The following is a 24,698-nucleotide window of genomic DNA, read 5'->3' as shown; positions in this document are numbered from 1 at the left end:
AGCTGGAGAGGGTTCAGAAGAGATTTACCAGGATGTTGCTGGCTATGAAGGTTTGAGTTATAAGGAAAGACTGGATAGGCTGGGACTTTTACCACTGGAGAGTGGGAGATTGAGAGGTGACCTGATAGAAGTTTATAAAATAATGAAAGTTATAAATATAGTTAATGCTAGTTGTCTTTAGCCTAAAATCGGGAGTTTCAAGACTTGGGGGCACATATTTAAGGTGAGAAGAGAGAGATTCAAAAAAGACGTAAGAGACAAATTTTTTACAGTGGGTGGTTCGCATGTGGAATGAACTTTCTGGTGAAGTAGTGAATGTGGGTACAATTACAACATTTAAAAGACATTTGGATGGATATATGAATATGAAAGGTTTGGAGGGATATGGGCCAGGAGCAGGCAGTTCGGACTAATTTAGTTTGTGATTATGTTTGGCATGGACTGGTTGGACAGAAGGGTCTGTTTCCATGCTGTTTGACTCTATGACTGGTCTCCTTTGATTTTCAGAGTGGCTGAAGAACGTGAAATGTATTTACCGCACAAGCTGTTGCACTTGCTATAGGTCTGATATTGACATAGCACAGTGCCGTTCGGCAATGTGTCCACCCCTTTAATGTTCAGTGATGTCAACATGACAGGCTGCCAGGCTTTTTGTCTGCACTAAGAAGCAAGCCAAGCTAGAAATGTTGTAGACTTGTAAGTTCTCATTGAGATGCAATGCAATAAAAGGCACTGAAAACCAGAAATGCTGTAAGCATCCAAATAATCACCAAGTGGTTTAAGAAGGCAAGCTAATAGCTATAAAATGCATTCTGTTGAAATACTTGAGACGGATGTGTGATATAGCATGCAGATCAACCTCTCAGGAACATTGCAATGTAAGGTATCCATGAATTCTGCAATCCAGTGCTCATGTGCTGAGGTGGTTTATGAGTTAGCCCAAGATTGTTCACGATGATATGAGGCTGGTGTTTTGCTGATACCAATTTCTTTGGTGAAGGTTGAAGGCAGTCTCTATCTATGAAGGATGCATTGAGATATTAGTGAATGAACTTTAAGATGAAGACCCGGAGAAGCAACCAATGAGCTGCAGCCAGGTAACTACTCTGATTTTCAAGTCGGGTATTGGCAAAATTAGCTACTAATGTCATGCAAATGCACTGAGTAGCAAGATTCAGAATTCACCATTTAAGCCTGAATGGGAAAATTGTATTTCTTTTTCTGAACATGGAGAATCACATTTTTTCATCCTCAGCATATTTTCCCCACTTTTCTTGCCATTGCCCATGCTATTGAAGGGCTAGGAAAATTCCGCCCTGGAGGGTGGAGATGGGTTTCTGCAAAAGTATGTTCAGGAGCCAACCAGGGAATCGGGCGATTTTGAATTTGGTGTCGTGTAGTGAGAAAGGGCTAGGCAATTAATCACAGGGAACAAGAAAACTGGGTGGCTGAATCGTTAGGCCAAATCACATTTTGGAGCCATTTGTAGAGTAGCAACTGTCGAACCCCAGAGAAAGTCAGTTGCTGACCTTCTCAACAGAGGGTAGCAAGCAATGAAGAAGGATCATAGAAATCCACTCTCACCCTGACGCAGTTTTTCACAATTTTTCTCTTAAACATGGGACCAAAGTACTAAGTCATAGAACCTTACAGCACAAAGGGACCATTCAGTCTATAACTAGCAAATTGAGCAAACAGCCAATTTGTCCCAGCATTTTCCCCACAATACTTCAGATTAGATCTCTTAAAGTTCACATCAAACTGCTTTTTAAAGGTCTCAATGGAATCTGATTCCATCACCTTTCCAGGTAATGTACTCCAGATTTCAATAAGTGAAGGATTTTTTCCTGGTTGTCCTGCCAAATATTTCAATCTTCTGATTTCTGGTTGCTGACCTATTTGTCAGAAGAAATAGTTTCTATCTACTTTCTCTACCTAAACCTCTCATAGTTTTGAATATCTTTATTCACTTTACTTTTGCCATTCTAAGCACAATTGCAGCTTCTCCCAACTGCTCCATATAAACTAAACACCCTCTTCCTTGGTATTATCCCCGCCCTCTTTTGCATCGACTCCTGGCTATTGTTCATCCCTCTTAAAATCTGGTGCCCAGGATTGCACACAGTATTCCAGCTCAGACCTTACCAGAGATTTCTAGAGATTTAGGGTGACTTCCTTGTTCTTGTATTCAATACACTATTAAGAAAGCCAAGTATCCTATATGGTTTTAACGTCTAACAGATCTGAGGAAGGGTCAGCGCACCCAAAACATTAACTCTGATTTTTGTTCCCCACGGATGCTGCAGGAACTGCTGAGCATTCCCAGCAACTTCTGTTTTTGTTCCTGATTTACAGCATCCGCTGTTTGTTCGGTTTTTATCCTGTATGGTTTCTTCAACTTTCCCTGCTACCTTTAGAGATAAGTGAAATTGCATCCCCCAAGTCACTCTGCTGCAGCATTTCAAAATAATGTCATTTAGATTATAAATCTGATGGCTGCAACAATAAAGCAAGAACTGTATCAGAGCTCTGCTTTTTGCAGGAGTGTGCAAGTGCAGTGAAAAATCTGATTTGATTCTCAAATAGCTCTTATTCAACAATCAGCCTTTGTGCCTTGTGATAAAGACTAAAATTTAAGTGCTTTATGATTCACATTTTATCTTCGCAGGGATTTTGCAGTCGTATTTATTGCCAGAATATTTGATGTGTGAACATGGATGTCAGTACTCAAGAAATACTTGATGAAATCAGGACCTCTCAGGAGCAAGGTGATGATGGAAACTTGTTTTACTTGTATGTGGCGACCCCTGGTGGAGCTCCAAAAGACATCCATAAAAAATTGGTAAAGCCTTTTCTGCAGGAGCGTGGATGGCAGAAAGTCAGCTATCCAAACACTGGATTCAGGTACAGAAATCAATTGAAGTAATCTCTTGTGAATTTTAGACTTGCTGATGACCCTGCACCACTACATCCTGAGTCGTTAAGCTCAAACAGTCTGTTCACATGAATGGTCTCCTATTAAACTCTAAGTCGTATTGCATCCTTACATCCTCTCTCACAAACGCTGCTTGTTTCCATCCCGCAACACTGCCACTGACATTAGCTGTTACACTAGTGAAAGAAACATCACACAGGCCTCGAACACATCTCGCTTAGCTACAACTCTTTTCCAGCAGAATGATAAAACATCAAGACTGACAAATGAGATATATTGGTTCTACTTGTCTTATATACTTCAAAATAGAGGACTAGTATGTTAATTTCTAAATATTACTGTTTTTTTGCTGTCTTTTCTGCGCTAGACCCATAAATAAGGATTTTGATACTCTACCTCTCCATTGTTCACCCACAGGCTCTAAATCTTAGTTGCTACCACTTTTACTTGCCAGCCATTTTTTTGTGCTCTGAACAGCCTTCATATTGCTGTAATATACAGAAGCAACAATTACATCTTACTCAGTGTTAATCAAATGTGTTTCATTTGCAAGCAGTCATTTAAGGATATGCAATTTCCCACCCTATCTTTTTGGTAAGCTTCCAGTGCTACTCACAGTAAGGGCTAGGAACTTGCCACAGATAAATAATGACAGTGAACCCCAGGATACCTGAGATGAGCCCTGCTGGAAACTATCAAGCTCATTGTATGATTACTTTACCTTGAGGATTTGAATCTGGCTTATGGGTAAATAAAGGAGGTTGGACCGTATAGTGGAATTGCTTCACTTATCCATCTCATTTTTATCAGCAGTGATGATTTGTTTAATAGAGTGGCGACACTAGAACTAATTCAACATGTCAATTTATTCACCCTTGATTTATATTTAAATGTCTTTGTTTTTTATTATTTTTAATTGTGTAAGCTCCTGTTTTGCTGTGTGAATAAATGTTGCAATGAGAAGTTGTGGAAGGTATATCATATGCCATGGTCCTCTTCACACATCCTTTGTTTATTTCTTGCTCATTAATGCCCATCTATTGCAAACTGACTGTCAGGTTAGAGATGAAATCATAGATATTGCTATTCAGATCAACTAGTTTTTTTTGTAAAATCCAAGTGACAAGATTGCTTTGGATGCCAAAAGAAAGATAGTTAGTGCAGTAGTGCTATTTCTGACATCGAGGGAATATATTCAGTAATCTAAAAAATCTAAGGTAGATTTAACATGGTTATTTACAGACACTATCTAATGCAATATCAGTAGTTCAGTACAAATGAAGCCAGTGTTGTTAGTTATAATCACTGTTGCCAGACTGATTGGCACCAACCATTTCCAGTTTCTAGTTAGGTCTTTAATTCTTTTGTTTCCAATTTGGCTGATTTCTTTAGCTATAAATGCAAAGATCATTAACATTATTGATAGTTACACAGACTGCTTTCTCCCACCACTGTTTTTGTATTTATTTTATAAGTCACGCTATCCCAAATATCCTTTCTTGAGGACACTGATTGGAATAGAACCTGAGGCCACCTGCAACCCTCACACACATGACAATTCCACATCTATGATCCAATTCACTGAGGAGAGAAAGATTATTCAAACATTAAGGACATTATAGTCAGCCTTCTACTGTTGCCATTAGCGCCCATACCCACGAATAATCTTTCTGCGAGGGAATCGCAGGAAACTGTTACAGAGAGGTGGTGGGGGCATTGTGGTCATGTTGCTGGACTATAATCCAGAGGTCCAGGTTAACGTTCTGGGTCGCAGGTTCAAGTCCTACCACGACAGCTGATAAAACTTGAATTCAATAAATCTGGAAGTAAATGTTAGTCACGGTAATGATATCACAAAATCATTGTTGTCATAAAAACCCATCTGTTTCATTAGTGTTCTTTAGCAAAAGAAATCTGTCATCCTTGGTTTGACCTATATGTGACTGCAGATCCACAACAATGTTATAGACTTTTAAATGATAAAGCCACTCAGTTGTATCAATCCACGACAACAGCTCAATGAAAAATCCCTTCCTAACAGTACTGCAAGTGTGCTGACACCACATATACTGCAGTGGTTCAAGAAAGCAGCTCATCACCACCTTTCCAAAGGCAAGGAGAGACAGGCAATAAATGCTGGCCCAGGCAATAAATAAACAACGCCCACACACAGCGGAACAAATACATTTTTATAAAAAATCTCAATAATGGAAACTCAGGCTGAGATTTTTATTTTTCTTCCTGGCCAGAAGCACAGAATGAAATGCAACATTCTAATTCTGTACTGTGACTACTCTTTCAGATGCCCACCTCTCTCCTTTGCTTCCTCCCCCAATCCATCTGCACCGCTGCAATGTGCCATATTATACAACTCGAATGGATGAAAATCATATGCTAAGACAGAGCAGTTTTGGGATGCTTTTGGACTTCAAACAACATGAGAAACAGGATCTGAAGTAGGCCACTCAACACTTCATACTCGTGGAGTATTCAATATGATCATAGTTGACCTTCCATTTCAACAGCATTTTCCTGCACCATCCCCATACTCCTTTGTTTTAATCTGTAGGCAACTACCAATCTCAGCCTTGAACATATTCAACGACTGAGCCTCCACAAACTTCAGGAGCAGAGAATTCCAAGCATTCGACACCCTCTGAGTGAAGAATTCCTTCCTCATCTCAATCCTAAACGACTTGCCTTTTATTATTATGATTAAAATTGTCATCATATGATTACAGTCATATCTTCAGCTTTGTTTCCGAATCCACTGAAGCTAAATGGATTCTTCAGACCTTTACAAATGCTTTTTTTAGATTTAAGACTCTACAGAACTACATGACTTTCAAACTTAATGTAAGATTCAATTATATTTCTGCCATTAGGCTTCTATATGTCAAGCTTATGGATTAACCCCTCATCATTCCACAATACCAGATCCAAAATAGCCCTTTTCCTTAGTTGGTTCCTCAACATACTGTTTCCGAAATCATCTTACGTACATTTCAAGTATTCATCCTCCACATCAGTATTAATGAGTTTTACCTAGTTTGTATTGTAGTGATTGTAATGAGGTCAGCCAGGTGGATCTCAGAATATGAGTTCCCTGATTGGGACTGTTAACCTGGTCAAATCAGGAAGCCCCGGCTGACAGATATAAACATGAGTCTCAGAGGTTTTGTTTACTCTGAGAGCTGTCTCTGAGGAAGCTGGACTAGCGTCAAGTACTATGCACATGTAAATAAAGGGTGACTTGTGATGGGATACTGGCCTCTGTGGAGTTATTTCAGTGGCAACAAGAGAAGAAAATGCTCCTGAAGAAATTAGTTCGCAACTGTCATCTTTGAGTGGCAGTAAGCATTTCTGGCATTATGCCGTTATTTGGGAAGCTTGACTCGTTCAATCTTGCTATCAAAGACTGGGCCCAGCATGTGGAAAAAATGCAGTTTTTATCTGGGCAGATGGCATTGTGCAGATGAAAAGCAACGAGTAATTCTCCTGACAACTTGTGGACCCATAGCCTTTTCAGTTATTAGAAGCCTAATGTTTCCTGAGGCACCAGATACTAAACCTTTCAGGAGTTGATAGATTTAGTTAAGGAATATTACAACCCAAGCCTCCTCTAATTCTGAGACACTGACGGTTTTATTCGGCAGCTCCAGAACCAGGGGAATCTGTGTTGGGATTTTTGATGAGGCTAAGATGACACACAGAGGCATGTGACTTTGGTTTAAGCCATAATTTGTTTTATTCATTCACAAAATGAGAGCATCACTGGCTAGGTCAGCATTTATTGACCATTTCTTATTGCTCAGAGGGCAATTAAGAGTCAACCATATTGTTGTGGGTCTGGAGTAACATGTAGTTTTCATTCGTAAAGAACATTAGTGAGCCAGATGGGTTTTTGTGACAATTGACAATGGTTTTGTCGTCATCATTAGACTCCTAATTCCAGATTTTTATTGAATTCAAATTCCAGATCTCTCGTGGCGGGATTTGAACCTGGGTCTCTGAATTAACAGTCCACCAGTAGTACCATTAGGCCATTGCCTCCCTTTAATGAGATGCTGAGAGACTGTTTCACATGGGGGAGGTGATGGCCTAGTGGTATTATCGCTGGACTGCTAATCCAGAGACCGAGACAACATTTCTGGGGACCTGGGTTTGAATTCTGCCATGGCAGGTGGTGAATCAATAAATACCTGGAATTAAGAATCTAATGATGATCATGAATCCATTGTAGATTGTCAGGAAAAACCCATCTGGTTCACTAATATTCTTTAGGGAAGGAAACTGCCATCCTTACCTGGTCTGGCCTCCATGTGACTCCAGACCCACAGCAAAATGGTTGACTCTTAACAGCCCTCTGGGCAATTAGGGATGGGCAATAAATGCTGCCTTGCAGCAACGCCCTGACCCCGTGAATTAATAAAGGAAAAAAAAATGTAGGATTAATGATATAACCATGCAAAAGTGCCTACTAGCAGAAGGCCAACTGGATTTCAAACAGGCACTACAACTAACTTTGTCATTAGAAAATGCATCAAGTGGAGCATATATGTTACAGGGTGTGCCAATGGAAGCGGACACTCACGCCAGGTCGACTGAGCTTAGGGGACACCACTTGAGTGAAAATAATTGCGTTGCCTCACTCAGGACACTGCCTGAACAGAGACAGATTCATTGCCAGCCCTCTGCAAAACTCCAAAACAAAACCAACCCTTGGCCAAACAGTTAACATTTTCTTCAGGATCTAGGCTGGCAAGCCATTACAGTTGCTGCTGGTACGCGGACTCGAGCCAGGAGAGTGCACAGCCTGGAAAGCCCACCTACATCTGGCTTGGAACAATTAAATTGCTTACGAACAGCCAAATTAGAACCAGCCAAAATAAACATCTGGTAAATGGCCACCTAGTTCTAATAGAGATTGACACCAGCGTGGCTGTATCACTGATTGTAGAACCAGTCTTTAACAAAATTTGCTCAGGACTCCAATTCTTAAGTTTGTGTAATACCTCAGCTAGACTGAGAAACCAATACTGGGAACCTTTACAGATTAAACAAATGACTTTGGTTCTGGCCTGTTTTGAGAAATAGCTGGTTTAGTTTTCACTAATTGTAGTAAGAGGCTTGAGCCTAAGCCTGATAGGGTGAAATTGATGAAGCAAGATTCACCTTGATTGGCTCAACATTTTTCGTTTGGAAAATGGCTGCCTGAGCGAAGTCCTAATTAAGTATCCGGAGGTCAGCCATAGATCATGAGTTCCCTGACTGGGTTTGTTAACCTGGTCCAGTCAGGAAACCCTGGCTGACCGATATAAACAGGGCTGTCAGCAGTTCTGTTCATTGTGAGAGCTGGTTCTGAGGAAACTGGACCACTGTCAAGTGCTGTACTTGTGTAATTAAAAGGTGACTTGGTGACAGCATATCAGCCTCTGTGGAATTATTTCATTATTACCCTTGTTCGAGCTTCCCTAATTTTGTGGTTTATACTGTGATTTATTTCTGTTGTTTTGTGACCTATAAACAACTCCCACCAGTGTTGCCCATTGTTTTTTTTTTATTCCAATCAAACCAATTCTACCCCTTAAACTTTAGAGACAAGGTAATTGATTCTTACTACAGTGCCATTATGCTCTTTAATTAACAGATTCCCTAGCAACTTTCCCAGCTTCTTCACCTTCCTGAATGTTACGCCCTTGAATATTTAAGACTCAGCTTTAGTCTTCTCGTGCCTCCATCTTGGTAATGTTGCCAGGTTATATATATAATTTTCTATTTGAGCTGACAATTCATCTGCATTATTGAGAATGTATCACCAAATTCTGCAGTGGAGCCCTAAAGACAGTTTTGTTACTGTGAGTTTTTGTAAACTTAATCCTATCTTCTGGCGCATTCTTAAATTCACGATCACTGTCTCTTCCTGCCATATTCTGATTATCATTATATTTATTGTTATGTTGATCTGTTCCTTTATCATTTCACTTTAATTTACCCAGTTTGCCCCATCATGACCTCTTCTCCCTTTTATTTAGTTTAAATCCCTCTCTACTTCCTTATTGATATGACTAGCTAGAGCACAGGCCCCAGCATGTTTTATGTGAAATCCATACCATTGTGACAGCTCTCACTTTTCCCGTTATTTCTGTCAATACCCCACAACTGAACCTTGGCACCAGGCAGGTAACACAACCTTTTGAATTCTCATTAATAGCTATAGAAGTCTGTCTATCTACCAGGCTGTACTGTTTTCCTACTACCATATATTCCTTTCATCTCACCTCATTTGAGTGCTTTTGTGTACCAAGGTGCCACAGCCAGTCTATTTATCCACAATACAGTCCTTGTTCTTATCCATACAAACTGCAAGAACTTCAAACTTGTTGTTCAGTTACGAGAACTGAGGCTCCTGTACGCCCAAATTCTCAACTCCCCTGTGAAGGGAAAAAGTAGATAGTATAGGTTTTCTGGTCTTCGCAAAGTCTATACTGCTGCTAGAAGATGTAAACGTGTAATGATGTGATTGGATAATGTAATCACTTGTATTATTTCGAATATAATTGGATAGTATAGTCATGTGTACGAACTTGAAATGTGAACAATGCAAACACAATCAGGTAGAGATAGGGATGAGTAAATGGTGGGCTTTTGAGAATTATTATTTGCAGGAATAGTTGATTGGAAGTTTTTTATTTGTAAAAATAAATAAAATCTTCTGTTCTTCTAATAAAGATTAGAGCTGTACGCCATTCTCATGGTGTGTCTGTCTCCCATGCAAGCATGAATGAACATTCAATAAGGAAAATTGAGTCTTGACTGGTGTAAGAAGACCTGAAGGATTAAATTCACCCTTTCACCCTGCTTGCCTAACTTGTCATCATATCTCTCTGTGTCTGATCACTGACCAATGGGTGTGACTGCCTTCTGGAAAAAGTATCTGGGTAATTTTCCACTTGCCTGAAGCACCATGACATGTGCAGTTCCACCTTCACTGACATTAATGCCCACATTTTGTAAAAGAATATGAAATAAATGGGACTTTCATAGAGAATCAGATCAAGAAAGTATTTTAGGAAAGTATTTTATACTTCTAATTTAGATGGAGTAACTATGCTTTCATAAACTGGCTGTCTTTTCTGTGCATGTGTTCTTAATTTAAGAGCTAACACCCTAATTGTGTGGGGAGAAATGAAAATAATGGTTATTAGCCATAAGAAAATAATAAGTGAGAGTGGCAATTCTTGTCCCTTTTACCCAAAAACACCAAGCAAGGTTTTTTGAATAGTAGAGCATGAGTCAACAGGAATATTTGATTGAAGTGTAACAGAATTTTCCCAATCTGCAGGGCATTATACTTTTGCCACAAAAAGTCAGACGGACTGGAGAAAGCAGAAGCTGTGAGAGACCGAGCGGAGCTGAAAAACAAACTGGATGAATATAAAGAACTGAATAAGGTTGACTTCAAAATCCACATGGTGCTATCCGTACCTGTAAATTACAACGAAGATTTTGTCGAATTGACTTCTCAGCCTGGATCTATTGAATGGTGAAAGTAAAGTTGTGCAATAATGGGTTCACAGGCAATTCAGCTTTGTCTGTCTGCAATGGATATATATAGCCTCAAGTAAATATTGAACTTAGTAGCATGTTCTGACTTTTTGCAATGAATGTTAATAATCAGGGCATGATTTATTTGGATTAAATTATGTCAACAAAGTAAAAATTGAAAACAAACTGTGCACTTTTAAAACTGTACTTATCCCTTTTATGCCTCCCATGTATTCTATCAGCCAAAAAAAAATCTGTATTGTAGACAGGCCCTTAGTCATAATCAGTGCTACTCTGAATGAATTCTAGGTGACATGCTCTGCAGTAATCTAGTCATCTTTTTGTGTTAGCAATTATGAAGAGGGCTGTAGATGTGAATGTTATGCATATCAATAGATGGAACCATTCAGAACATGGGAAACAAAAGTATCTGTAACTTTCAGATGATGACCTGAAGTCATAAATTGAAGCCAATCTTCAACACAAAACGGCATAAATGCAACAAAACTAAGTTATTTTTACTTACGTAGAACGTATAAAATAAAGAAACCGTGCAGCTAATTATTCCTGTTTGGGCATGTTTAATAATTCAGTTTCATGCTTTAGGTTTCATAGATATCGAAAATTTAACTTGTTTCCTGCAGGTGCAATGCATTTGACAATATAGTTTTTGTTTGGTTGAATAGAGGAAAATGAATGTACCTAAATGATGTAAATGTACCCTGCCAGCTTTGTACAATTTTTAATTCTTTCAAATATGCATGCCCAAATTACTTTAATGTCCACCTTGTTAGTTCTGTGGATTTGAAAATAATTAGATAGTTTCTCACTTTACATCCAACATAAACTTGAGCTCATCCAAAACTCTGGTATCCTTATCCTAATTCATACCAGGTCCAATATCCCTCATTTCTGTACTCACTAATCTATGTTGGCTCCTACACTTCACAGTAGGTGTAATTAAAATTATTTAAAATTCTCAACCTTCTTTCTCATCCCTCCATCTGTTTGTCCTCCCGATTATTGAAATTCCTCCCATCCTCTAAATCTCTGAGCTTCTTCAAGCATTTTTCATATCCTTGATTTTAATCACTTCTCTGTTGGCAGCTGTGCCTTCCACGACCTAAGCCTTAAATTCTGGAATTTTTTTCTGAAAAATCTCTCCTTTAACATGCTCCTTGAAACTACCACTTTAATTATCCCAATATTTTTTCTTTGTTGTGATTGGGCAAATTTTGTTTCATAATCTCCTGTGAAGCACCTTGTAAGATTTTACTATGTTGAAGAAACTGTATGTAATTTGAATGTATATGTGAAATGCATATACATTTAGAATGAAATTCTATTAAAGCCACCTCTAAATAGTTAATGTCTCTGCTGGTACCTGTGTATTGATTTTTCACAATGATGTTATGACAACTGTAATAAAAAGCCTCTTGCTTCAAGCTCAGGCTGGAGAGAGCAAACCTAAAGCACAATTCAGACCAAAATTAAAACAGAAATTGCTGGGGAAACTCAGCAGATCTGGCAGCATCTGTGGAGAAAAAGCACAGTTAGTGTTTCAGGTCCAGTGACCCTTCTTCAGAACAAATCAAAATTGGTTTGAGTGACGAGGCTTCATATCTTCACATGACATAGGAATACAAAAGCCTTGCATAAAAAAAGACTGTGGATGCTGGAAATCAGAAACAAAAACAGAAATTGCTGGAAAAGCTCAGCAGGTCTGGCAGCAGCTGTAGAGAGAAAGCAGAGTTAACGTTTCAGGTCCAGTGACCCTCCTTCAGCCTTACATAAAAGCTTTGAAGATTGATAGCTTTGTTACAACTATACTGCTATTTTCCCACACTTGATAACTTTACTGCTTCTGTTAAAGGTTTTGTTTTGAAAGTTCTTTTCTCTTTGTTCATAGTGATTCAGCTATAATTGACTGTCATTTTCATCTGTAAACACTTGCTTGAGAGAGATGTGTATTTGAGGTTGAGACAGAATAGCGAAGTGCAGCTACAGCAGCATTGTTTCTGGTTTTATAATTACAGTTTTGAATTAAGCTATTGTACTGTTGGCCCAGAAATGGCTTTCTAGAAAATAGTTTTATGAAGGTCCATAATATATTGTTATTATTAGAACTTGAGTTCTAAAGTGGAGCAAAAATGGACCTTAGTTTGTAAGTTCGGTAAAGATCTGACTTTTGTTAAAGGTCAGAAAGTCATTTGACCATTGACTCCAAAAACAGCATTTATAAGAAATCCAGCGAATCACAGCAAAAACTGGAGGAGCAACGTCTCATCTTCAGACTAGGCACTTTACAACCTTCTGGGCTCAATATTGAGTTCAACACCTTCAAATTGAGAACCCATTCTTTCCCTTTCTTTTGGCTTTGCTTATTACATTCTCTGCCACCATGTCCTCTCTCCCTTCCCCTCACCCTAGTGAACCTATCTGTTCTCTCCAGTCTGACAGTTAAATGTACCATTGTTTTGCCATTCTCACATTCTGAGCACTTAATCTGAACTATCAACATCTTTCCTCCCCCAGCACTCCAACTTCCACCCCCACTATAGAATAAACGCTGCCCCTCCACACTTCTCGTCAGCTCTGATGAAGAGTCACCTAGACCAAAACGTTAGCTTACTTTTTCTCTATGGATGCTACCTGACCCGCTGTGATGAACAGTAAGATGCCTAAAGAGATAATTGTTTGCTGACTTGAATTTTACAACAAACATAGAGAGAGTAAAAGTCAGAAGCAGGCTCATGCAGGGGTAAGCGGCCCATAACAAAGACAACATAATTAAGGTAATAATATAATTAAAACTCATGAAGGATGGAATTTCAGGCAATGAGTCAAAGTTGCAACAATTGGGAGCTTCTCAATACCATCACAATCCAGTGCAAACATCTGCAATAAGCAACTCAGGATAACACTGTTAATGTGGTATACATGGATTTCCAGAAGGTGCTTGATTTAATGGCACACAACAGACTTGTGAGGAAAATTATAGGTCATGGTGGAAAAGCGACAATATCAACAAGGATACAAAATTGGCTCAGTGATGGGAAACAAGAATAATGGTCCATGGATATTTTCCAGGCTGAGGGAAAGTTTATAATGGAGATCCCCAGAGGTCGGTATGAATAGACTATTTAGTCCTTTGAGCCTGTTCCACCATACACTGAGATCGTGGCTGATCCATAGTGTATATCTGCCTTTGGCTGATATACCCTAGTACCTTTGCTTAACAAAAACTTATCTATCTCAGATTTAAAACTGGAAACTCTTTGAGCCGCAACAGCTAAACAACAAAAAAAGGATTGTGAACACCTGAAATCTGAAACAAAAAAGAAAATTGCTGGAGTAACTCAGCAGATCTGGCAGAGCAAAGTTAATATTTCAGGTCCAGTGACCCTTTTTCAGAACACCATTAGAGGATGAAATATTCCAGTAATTGCTATAAAACAGGAGGTGGAAAGGAGAGAGGAATTTGGTGAAATTACAATCACGAGGGAAGTAGTACTAAATAAATTGAAGGAGCTATAGGATTACAAGCCTCCTGCTCCAGATGGATTTCATTCTAGGGTCTCAAAAGAGGTCGCAAATGAGGCAGTAGATGCATTGATGTTAATTTTCAAAAATTCCACTGGACTGGAAAGTAGAAAATAAAACTTCCTTTCAAGATGAGCGGGGGGCAGGAAACAGGCCAGTTACAAAAACAGAAATTTGCTGGATAAGCTTAGCAGGTCTGGCATCATCTGTGGAGAGAAATCAGAGTTAATGTTTCTGTCACTTTGTCTGGCATGTGAAGTTGTTAAAATCAACTATTGAAGAAATAATATCTGCACATTTTGAAAAATACAGCGTATATCGGAAGAGTCAGAATAGTCTCATCAATGGAAATCATGTGTTACCAATTTATTGGAGTTCTTTTAAAGGAGTAATATGTGCCGAGGATAAAGGGAGCCTATAAACTTGGATTTCCAGAAGGCTGTTGATAAGTACACAATGTTGCTGTTGAACACTGGTGGTGGCGGCAGTGGATTCTTGTGGATGTGGTGCCGATTTGTCCTGGATGGTATCAAGCTGCTTGAGTGCTTTTGGAGCTTCACCCATCTAGGCAAATGGGGAGTATTTCATCACACTCCTGACTTGTGTCTTGTAGATGGCAGTCAGAAGGGAGGGAGTTACTAGCCACAGTATTTCTTACTTCTGACCTGCTGTTGTAGCCATTGTTTATGTGGCAAGTCCAGTTCAGTTTCTGATCAATAGTAATCTTCAGGATGTTGATAGTAGGGGATTCCCACAAGCCAGGGGGCAGCCGGGAAGGTAAGCTTTTCCTTACAAAAACTTACCTCGTGAGGCAGCGGCCTAATTGCTTTCAGCGGCGGGAGTGGTGAGAGCGCGAGCCGGGAAGTGAACTTTTATATTCGGGCATTGTCTAAACCCGAAACACTACACGTATAGTGTCTCCCACCCAATCTCCTCCTCTAATCAAAAAAAATAGACTGTGTGGAGGGTCGGTAAGGTAAGGTTTTTTTTTTCTCTATTCATTTGGCAATCTAGAGTAGAGGGAATGGAAACTAGGGCAGTTGCATGCTCCTCTTGTAGGATGTGGGAGGTAAGGGTCACGACTGGTGTCCCTTCTGACTTCACCTGCAAGAAGTGCACCCAACTCCAGCCCCTCACAGACCGCGTTAGGGAACTGGAGCTGGAGCTGGATGAACTCTGGATCATTCAGGACACTGAGGGGGTGATAGAGAGGAATTATAAGGAGGTGGTCACACCCAAGGTACGGGAAAAAGGTAGCTGGGTGACTGTCAGGAGGGGGAAAGGGAATAGGCAGACAGTGCAGGGATCCCCTGTGGCTGTTCTCCTCAATAATAAGTATACCACTTTGGGTACTGTTGGAGGGTGGACCTACCAGGGGAAAGCCATAGCGGCCAGGTCTCTGAGGTCACAGAGCCTGGCTGTGTGGCTCAGAAGGGAAGGGGGGAGAATAGGAGAGTGATAGTGATAGGAGATTCACTGGTTAGGGGAACAGACAGGAGATTCTGTGGTACTGAGTGAAACTCCTGGATGGGATGTTGCCTCCCGGCTGTCAGGGTCAGGGATGTCTTGGATCAAGTCTTCAGGATTCTTAAGGGGGAGGGAGGGCAGCCAGAAGTCGTGGTACACATCGTTACCAATGACATAGTTAGGAAACGGGATGAGGACCTGAAAAATGAATATAGGGAGTTATGATGGAAGCTGAAAGCCAGGACGAGCAGAGTAGTAATCTCAGGATTACTACCAGTGCCACGGGCTAGCAAGGCCAGAAACAGAGAGAGACCGCAGCTGAACACGTGGCTACAGAGCTGGTGTAGGAGGGAGGGCATCAGGTTTGTAGATCATTGGGATACCTTCTGGTGAAGGTGGGACCTGTACAGGAAGGACAGGTTGCACCTGAACTGGACGGGCACTAATATCCTGGGCGGGAGGTTTGCTAGAGCTCTTTGGGAGGGTTTTAACTAGTTTGGCAGGGGGATGGGAACCGGAGCTACAGATCAGAGGATGGGGGAGCCGGTTTACAGACAGATAGAGCAAGCAGAGAATCTATGAGGAAGGATAAGCAGTTGATAGGGCAAAGTGGCAGTGAGTGTGACGGGTTGCACCTCCCCCACCTCTTTTACCTCCCTCCCTATTTCTTTTGAAACATCTATACCCCAGAACATCCGACAACCATTCCTGTCCCTGTGTTATCCAAGTTTCCATAATGGCTATAACATCGTAGTTCCAAGTACTGATCCATGCTCTAAGTTGGTCACCCTTATTCCTGACCCTTCTTGCACTGAAGCAAGACCCCCCCCATAGCAACAGAAAACCTGAGGAACAGATGGGAGACAGATTTTGGAAAGGTGCAGAAGTAATGGGGTTGTTGTCATGGGTGAGTTCAACTTCCCTAATATCGACTGGAACCTCCAAAGTGCAAATAGTTTGGATGGAGCAGATTTTGTCAGGTGTGTCCAGGAAGGATTTCTGCCTCAATATGTAGATAGGCCGACTAGAGGGGAGGCCATATTGGATTTGGTGCTTGGCAACGAACCAGGCCAGGTGTCAGATTTCTTGGTGGGAGAGCATTTCGGTGATAGTGATCACAACTCCCTGACATTTACTATAGTCCTGGAGAGGGATAGGAGCAGACGGTATAGGGAAGTATTTAATTGGGGGAGGGGTAATTACAATGCTATTAGGCAAGAACTATGGAGCACCAATTGGGATCAGATGTTCTGAGGGAAATGCACGATAGAAATGTGGAGGTTGTTTAGGGAGCAGTTGCTACAGGTACTGGATAGGTTTGTCCCACTGAGGCAAGGAAAGGATGGTAAGGTGAAGGAACCTTGGATGACAAGACATGTGGAACACCTAGTCAAGAGGAAGAAGGAAGCTTACTTAAGGTTGAGAAAGCAAGGATAGGACAGGGCTGTAGAGGTCTACAAGTTAGCCAGGAAGGAACTGAAGAATGCACTTAGGAGAGCTAGAATGGGGTATGAGAAAACCCTGGCAGGTAGGATCAAGGAAAATCCCAAGGCTTTCTATATTTATGTGAGGAACAAGAGGATGGCCAGAGTGAGGGTACAGCCAATCGGGGATCGTGGAGGGAACTTGTGCATGGAGTCAGAGGAGGTAGGGGAGGAAGGTCCTTAATAAATACTTTGCCTCAGTATTCACCAATGAGAGGGACCTTGATGTTTGTGAGGACAGCATGAAACAGGCAGATATGCTCAAACAGGTTGATGTTAGGAAGGAGGATGTGCCAGAATTTTTGAAAAACATGAGGATAGATAAGTCCCCTGGGCCAGACGGGATATACCCAAGGTTTCTACGGCAAGCAAGGGAAGACATTGCTGCCCCTTTGGCAATGATCTTTGCATCCTCACTGTCCGCTGGAGTAGTACCAGAAGATTGGAGGGTGGCAAATGTCATTCCCTTGTTCAAGAAAGGGAATAGGGATAATCCTGGAAATTACAGACCGGTCAGTCTTTCTTCTGTGGTGGGCAAATTATTGGAGAGGATTCTGAGAGATAGTATTTATGATTATTTGGAAAAGCACAGTTTGATTAGAAATAGTCAGCATGGCTTTGTGAGGGGCAGGTTATGCCTCACAAGCCTTATTGAATTCTTTGAGGATGTGACAAAACACATTGATGAAGATAGAGCAGTGGATGTGGTGTATATGGATTTTAGCAAGGCATTTGATAAGGCTCCACATGATAGGCTCATTCAGAAAGTTAGGAGGCATGGGATCCAGGGAAATTTGGCTGCCTGGATACAGAGTTGGCTGTCCAATAGAAGACAGAGGGTGGTAGTAGAAGGAAAGTATTCAGCCTGGAGCTCGATAACCAGTGGTTTTCCGCAGGGATCTGTTCTGGGACCTCTGCTGTTTGTGATCTTTATAAATGGCTTGGATGAGGAAGTGGAAGGGTGGGTCAGTAAGTTTGCCGATGACATGACGGTTGGTGGAGTTGGGACAGCATGGAGGGCTATTGTAGGTTACAACAGGACATTGACAGGATGCAGAGTTGGGCAAAGAAGTGGCAGATGGAATTCAAACCAGAAAAGTATGAAGTGATTCATTTTGGAAGGTTGAATTTGAATGCAGAATACAGGGTTAATGGCAGGATTCTCGGCAGTGTGGAGGAACAGAGGGATCTTGGGGTCCACGTACATAGATCCCTCAAAGTCGCTACCCAAGTTGATAGGGTTGTAAAGAAGACGTATGGTGTGTTGGCTTTCGTTGGCAGGGGAATTGGTTTAAAAGCCATGAGGTTATGCTGCAGCTCTATAAAACTCTGGTTAGACCACACTTGGAATATTGTGTTCAGTTCTGGTCACCTCGTTGTCGGAAAGATGTGGAAGCTTTGGAGAGGGTGCAGAGGAGATTTACCTGGACTGGAGGGCAGGTCTTATGAAGAAAGGTTGAGGGAGCTAGGGCTTTTTTCATTGGAGTGAAGAAGGATGAGAGGTGACTTGATGAAGGTTTACAAGATGATGAGAGGCATAAATAGAGTGGATAGCCAGAGACTTTTTCCCAGGGCGAAAATGACTATTACAAGGGGGCATAATTTTAAGTGACTGGAGGAAGGTATAGGGGAGATGTCAGAGGTCAGTTCTTCACACAGAGAGTGGTGGATGTGTGGAATGCGCTGCCGGCGGTCGTAGTGGAGTCAGATACTTTAGAGTCTTTTAAGTGACTCTTGGACAGGCACATGGAGGATACTAAAATGTAGTGTATGCAGGATAGATTGATCTTAGTAGGAGAATAGGTCAGCACAACGTCGTGGGCCAAAGGGCCTGTACTGTGCTGTACTGTTCTATGTGCTGTGTAATACCATTGAATGTCACGGAATGATGTTTAGTTTCTCTCTTGTTAGAGATAGTTATTGCCTGGCATTTGGGTGATGCAAACGTTACATTCCACTTTTCAGCCAAAGATTGGATATTTGGAAATGGACAGCTACAGTATCTGAGGAATCATGAATGGTGGTGAACATTGTGCAATCATCGCCAAACAAGGTGAAAATAGAAGTTACGTCTCCTTTTGTGAGTCAATCCAGAATGAGGTGGCACTGGCTAAAATTAGGGGTCGTGTTTCAGAAGACATTAAAGGCAGGATCGTTGCATATTTCTGAGACTGAGGTCGATAGATCTTTGGTATGTAGGGGAATCAAGGGTCATTGGTCAATGGAAATGTAGAATTTTAAACATAAACAAATCAGCCATGATCTTATTGAATGACAGAGCTGGCCCTGCTCCTATTTTATATGTATGTATAACAGTTGTTTTTAGCAGTTTTCAGGCAGGGAGAGGTCCTCAGGTACCAAGAGGTCAATGAGAAGTAAGTTCCAGAGGCAGAAGATGGTGGGTGCCAGAGATGATGCCATCTTAGAAGGCTGTTGAAGACATGAATTCAGGGAAGCCATGTTATGTAATAGTGAGCTGAGTTAGCAGTTTGTTTTCAGGGTCTTGTGGAGACATTCAGTCAGAAAATAGCATCTAGTGAATGCTCAGAAATTTGCCAAAATAAAGCCAGTTACAGCCATGCCTGCTCAGCAAGAAGACAGAGTGACTTCACAGGGATTTCAGTATCTGTAAAGGAATTGCTGGGATAAAAGGGATGATTTTTTTGCGGATGTTAGGGATGGGATTGTTCCGATATTCATTTTCTCATGTAAAAAGTTTGTGATTTTCTTTTGTGCAATATGTTCAGTGTGTGACCTCCATGGTAAACAAAAGAGAAAAATAAAACTTGGCCTCGTGATTTCTGAAGAAGGGTCTCGACCCGAAACGTCAGCTTTCCTGCTCCTCTGATGCTGCTTGGCCTGCTGTGTTCATCCAGCTCTATACCGTGTTATCTTGTATTCTATCGAGCTAGGTTTCACTTTGGTACCTGATTTGTTCATCAAATTTTACAGTACAGAAGGAGGCTATTTGATCTATTGTATCTATACCAGCTTCCTAACTACCTACCTAGTCCCATTTTCCAGCCCTATTTCCATACCCGTTTAAATTAAGCATTTTAAAATATATACCCAGCTCTCTTTTGAAAATTTGTGCGGAATCCACGTCCACTACTCTCCCAGGCAGCACATTCCAAATTCTAACAACTCTCTGAGTAAAAAAGTATCTCCTTATCCCACCCCGAGCTCTCTTGTTGACAATCCTGAAGTCCAGTACTGCCATCAGCTGGAATCATAACATTATGTAACCCAGTGATAGTTTTGTCAAGAAAATATAAACAAAATACTGCAGGTGTTGGAAACAGAAAGTAGAACTTTACAGCACAAGAATGGGCTCTTCAGCCCACGATGTTGTGCCAAACATGACATCGAATGAAACTAATCCTTTCTGCCTGCTCTTGGTCCATATCCCTCCATTCTTTGCATATTCATGTGCTTATCTAAAAGTCCCTTAAATGCCCTTGTTCTATCTGCCTCCACACCACTCCTGGCAGTCCATTCCAGACTCCTACCACTCTGTGTAAAAAACTTGCTCCTCACATCTCCTTTGAACTTTCTCTCACCTTAAATAAATGCTGCCTAGTATTGGACATTTCAACTCTGGGAAAACATTTCTGACCATCAACCCAATCTATGCATCTCATAATTTTATAGACTTCTATCAAGTCTCCCCTCAGCCTGCACTGCTTAAGAGAAAACAACCGGAATTTTTCTAGCCTCTCCCTGTAGTTCATACCCTCTAATCCAGGCAGCATCCTGATAAACTTCTGCACCCTCTCCAAAGCCTCCACATCCTTCCTGTAATGTGACAACTAGAATCGAAAAAAAATTCTCTGAATGTGGCCTAACCAAAGTCTTATAAAGCTGCAACATGACATTCTGACTCTTGTACTCAATTCCCTGACCAATGAAGGCAAGCATGCCTTACGTCTTTTTTAACCACCCTATCTACTTGCGTGGCTACGTTCAGGGGGCTATGGGCTTGAACCCCAAAATCCTCTATACATCAATGCTGTTCAAAGTCCTGCCACTAACTGTGTACTTTTCCTTAACATTTGATCTCCAAAAGTGCAGCACCTCACACTCACCCAGATTAAACTTCATCTGCCATTTCTCCACCCTTATCTGCAATTGATCTATTTCCCACTGTATCCTTTGATAACCTTCTAGACTTTCCACAACTCCACCAATCTTTGAAATTTGAAATAACATTGTCAAGTTATTCAGTAAGGCGTTCAACAAGGTTCCTCATGGTAGACTGGTTAGCAGGGTTAGACCACACGGAATACAGGGGAAAGTAGCTATATGGATACAGAACTGGCTCAAAGGTAGAAGTACAGGAGGTGGTGGTGGAGGGTTCCTTTTCAGACTAGAGGGATGTGACCAGAGGTGTGCCACAAAGTTCAGTTCGGAGTCCACTGCTTTTCATCATTTGTATAAATGATTTGGATGGGAACATAGGATTTTTGGTTAGAAGGTTTGCAGATGACACCAAAATTGGAGATGTAGTAGACAGCGAAGAAGGTTACCTCAGAGTGCAACAGACCTTGATCGGATAGGCCAATGGGCCGAGGAGTGGCAGATGGAGTTTAATTTAGATAAATGTGAGGTGCTGCATTTTGGAAAGGCAAATCAGGGCAGGACTAATAGACTTAATGGGAAGGTCCTGGAGAGTGTTGCTGAACAAAGAGACCTTAGTCTGCAGATTCATAGTTCTCTGAAAGTGGAGTCGCAGATAGAAGTGAAGACGGCATTGGGTACGTTTGCTTTTGTTGGACAGTACATTGAGTATAGGAGTTGGGAGGTCACATTGTGGCTGTACAGGACATTGGTTAGGCTACTTTTGGAGTACTGCATGCAATTCTGCTCTCCCTGCCATAGGAAAGATGTTGTGAAACTTGAAAGGGTTCAGGAATGTCACCAGGATTGGAGGGTTTGAGCTGTAGGGAGAGGCTGAATAGGTTAGGGCTATTTTCCCCGGAGCATCAGAGCTGAGGGGTGACCTTACAGAGATTTATAAAATCATGACGGGCATGGATAGTGTGAATAGACAAGGGCTTTTCCCTGGGGTGAGGATGTCCAAAACTAGAGGGCATAGGTTTAAGGTGAGAGGGGTAAGATTTAAAAGGGACCTAAGGGGCAACTTTGTCAAACAGAGGGTGGTGTGTGTATGGAATGAGCTGCCAGAGGAAGTGTTGGAGGCTGGTACAATTACAACATTTAAAAGGCATCTGGATGGGTATATGAATAGGAAGGGGTTAGAAGGTGTGGGACCAAGTTCAATAATGATCGAGATCGGTGAGAGGCGAAATAGCCTCTTTATTGGTAATCCATTGTAGCACAGTTCGAGGTGGCGATGGAATCCAAAGTACAGTTCTACAGTAGCCTCTTTTCTACATAGTTTTTACATACGATAACATTTTAGCATTATGGTGTCACATGGTCGTATCTATTGTACACAAGTTGGCATGACATCTGTCCGAGGGAAGCAGGAGATGGTTTAAGCACTTGCTAAATGCTGGCTGTTATTCCTGACGGGATGTGTATGTTGTCCGGTCTGAGCTTGCATAATTGAGAGGTGTTAGTCCTTTTGTCTTTAAAGTTAGTAATGTTAGTAAAAGTACTAGACCCATATGATCTAAATGAGAGAGAAATTATACGTGTACTAAATAAAAGCATTGAGGATATTAAACTGACCTCCTGCAGCTCGGTCATGAGATTTCATTTACTATCGCTGGTTTTGGTAGTTCTTACACGTTCATTCGTGCAGTTTCTCGGAAGTACTGTTTTGATAGTAAGTTTCTTAAAGGGGGTAGCAGCCCTACTTAATATGTATTTAAAAAGTACATACTGTTGGAGGAAGTTGTTTGATGTTCTGCAACCTATTCAGGTCCCGAGAGATGAATTAATATTATAATCTTTCCATACTTTCAAGTGAGCTATGGAGACATGATGACGGGGTTGGCATTGTTCTGAGTAGGTTAAGGTATTAATACTTATTCAGAGGTTGTCTTTGGTACAGAAACGGGTCTAAACACTGCTTGCAGCATGGGGTCACAAGAATTGAAAGGTGTAAAGAGGAGTAATGAGTTGGAAGGGATGTTTAACTTAATTTAATGCGGTTTTATGAATGAATGAATGGAAAATTGGTACAGTAAACATAGAGTGGCCTGGGAGTGAGTTAGTAAAAGAGAATCATGATACAATATCTTACAAGGGATAAGGTCAAATGCTGGAAAATGAGACTAGATTAATTTAGGATATCTGATCGACATGGATGAGTTGGATCAAAGGGTCTGTTTCCATGCTGTACAGCTCTATAAATCTATGACTCTAAACAGAAGAAAATGCTATAAGACTTGCTGTGCTTTTCCAGAGCTTTATCTTTTTTGTTGTATCATACAGGTGAACTCTGGAACTGGGCACTTTATACCTGTCAGATGTTTTCTAAATTAGTGTTTTAGTGTTTGGAGTCAAGGAGACAGATATTTGCATTATTGAGCACTGAAGGACATTGAGATTGAAAACTAAAAGAACTGCAGATGCTGTAAATCAGAAGGTCACACACTCGACATGAAACTCTGATTTCTTTCCACAGATGCTGCAAGACCTGCTGGGCTTTTCCAGCAATTTCTGTTTTTGTTTTTGCTATTTTGACTGAATTGGCCAAGATGGCATCATGCTGTTAAGGTACGTACTCTCCAGTGCAATTATTTATATTCCAGAAGATCCATTATTGCTTTGTTCATCTATTTGGTAGAAAAGGAAAGATTGTATACTGATTCAGAACAATACCAAGGAGTTTTTGATGATGTTGCTAGAGTCTAGTACATCTCCCGTAGAGAATATTTTACAAAAGAAACTTTGTAAAATGTGTGTGTATCAAACTGTGATGTGGAGTCCCATTTTCACTCCATTACTGATTTTATCCACAAGGCTTCTTAGTACAGTTGAAACAGTAGGCAGCCTGGGTTCTAACTTTTCAGAACTGCTTTGATTGATCTGCCTGAGGTGAGTTCTGTCAGGTCACTTTCTTTCCTGCCGAACTGGACTATTTCCAGTTGTCCAGCCAAGAATGAACAAATTCACTCAATGAAGCTGAGCTTAAACATCAATACAAACTGAAAATGTAAACTCTTGGATTCAAAATCTGACAACATTCCCCTGTTATGGCTATTACATTTTGGGGTATTTTACAATTCACAGTTTGATATTGCACGAGTAAAAATGATTTGAGGTTTGAGTTCAACACAAACCTAATCAAACACAAACTTTTATTGTGCTTCACCTTCCATCTGGTTTTCAAAATACAGTACAGTAATATAACAAGCCCAGAAACTGACACACATTCAAGCAAAGGATTATTTAATCCCTCTCCAGTCAAAGAATAATAGGATTTGTGTTGTTAGATGACCTGAAGCAATAGGTCCCAGCCCAACTGTAAGTCAATTCGAGGACCTTTAAAACAGTTATTGAATGAGTGAATTGTTTAACCTCATAGAAATAGGCTGAAATGATCTTTGTTATTTAAAATTGCAAGATTCTGGATAGGGCATTTTAAGAAGAGCCATGTGAAATTTCATGTCCAAAAATGAATATGTCAGTATGTTATCTGGTGCTTTCTCTGTCTGTTATTCAGCTGAATAAAATTTATTTTCATTTCTCTCTGAGTACAGTAAAGTTTATCTTCTTAAATGAATAGTCGATTGTTTTGAGGAAGGGTC

The 24,698-nt window shown here is 40.8% G+C and overlaps 1 long non-coding RNA gene across 2 annotated transcripts in view; it reads left to right on the top strand.

The window, feature by feature from the left end:
* Positions 1-11,852, top strand: part of LOC125484685 — a 48,663-nt gene extending 36,811 nt beyond the window's left edge. The window contains exons 3-5 of one of the 2 annotated variants that reach the window (XR_007263513.1): positions 1,001-1,097; positions 2,669-2,904; positions 10,281-11,852. This is a non-coding gene — a long non-coding RNA (uncharacterized LOC125484685). The remainder of the gene's footprint in view (positions 1-1,000; positions 1,098-2,668; positions 2,905-10,280) is intronic. The other variant, XR_007263512.1, reaches the window with a different exon arrangement.
* The last annotated feature ends 12,846 nt before the right edge of the window (positions 11,853-24,698 follow it).

The sequence above is a fragment of the Rhincodon typus genome, chromosome 13 (assembly GCF_021869965.1).
Source record: "Rhincodon typus isolate 14 chromosome 13, sRhiTyp1.1, whole genome shotgun sequence".
Classification (NCBI taxonomy): Eukaryota; Metazoa; Chordata; class Chondrichthyes; order Orectolobiformes; family Rhincodontidae; genus Rhincodon; species Rhincodon typus.
Note: the sequence above shows the minus strand (reverse complement) of the source record. Positions and strands in the feature narration are given on the sequence as shown.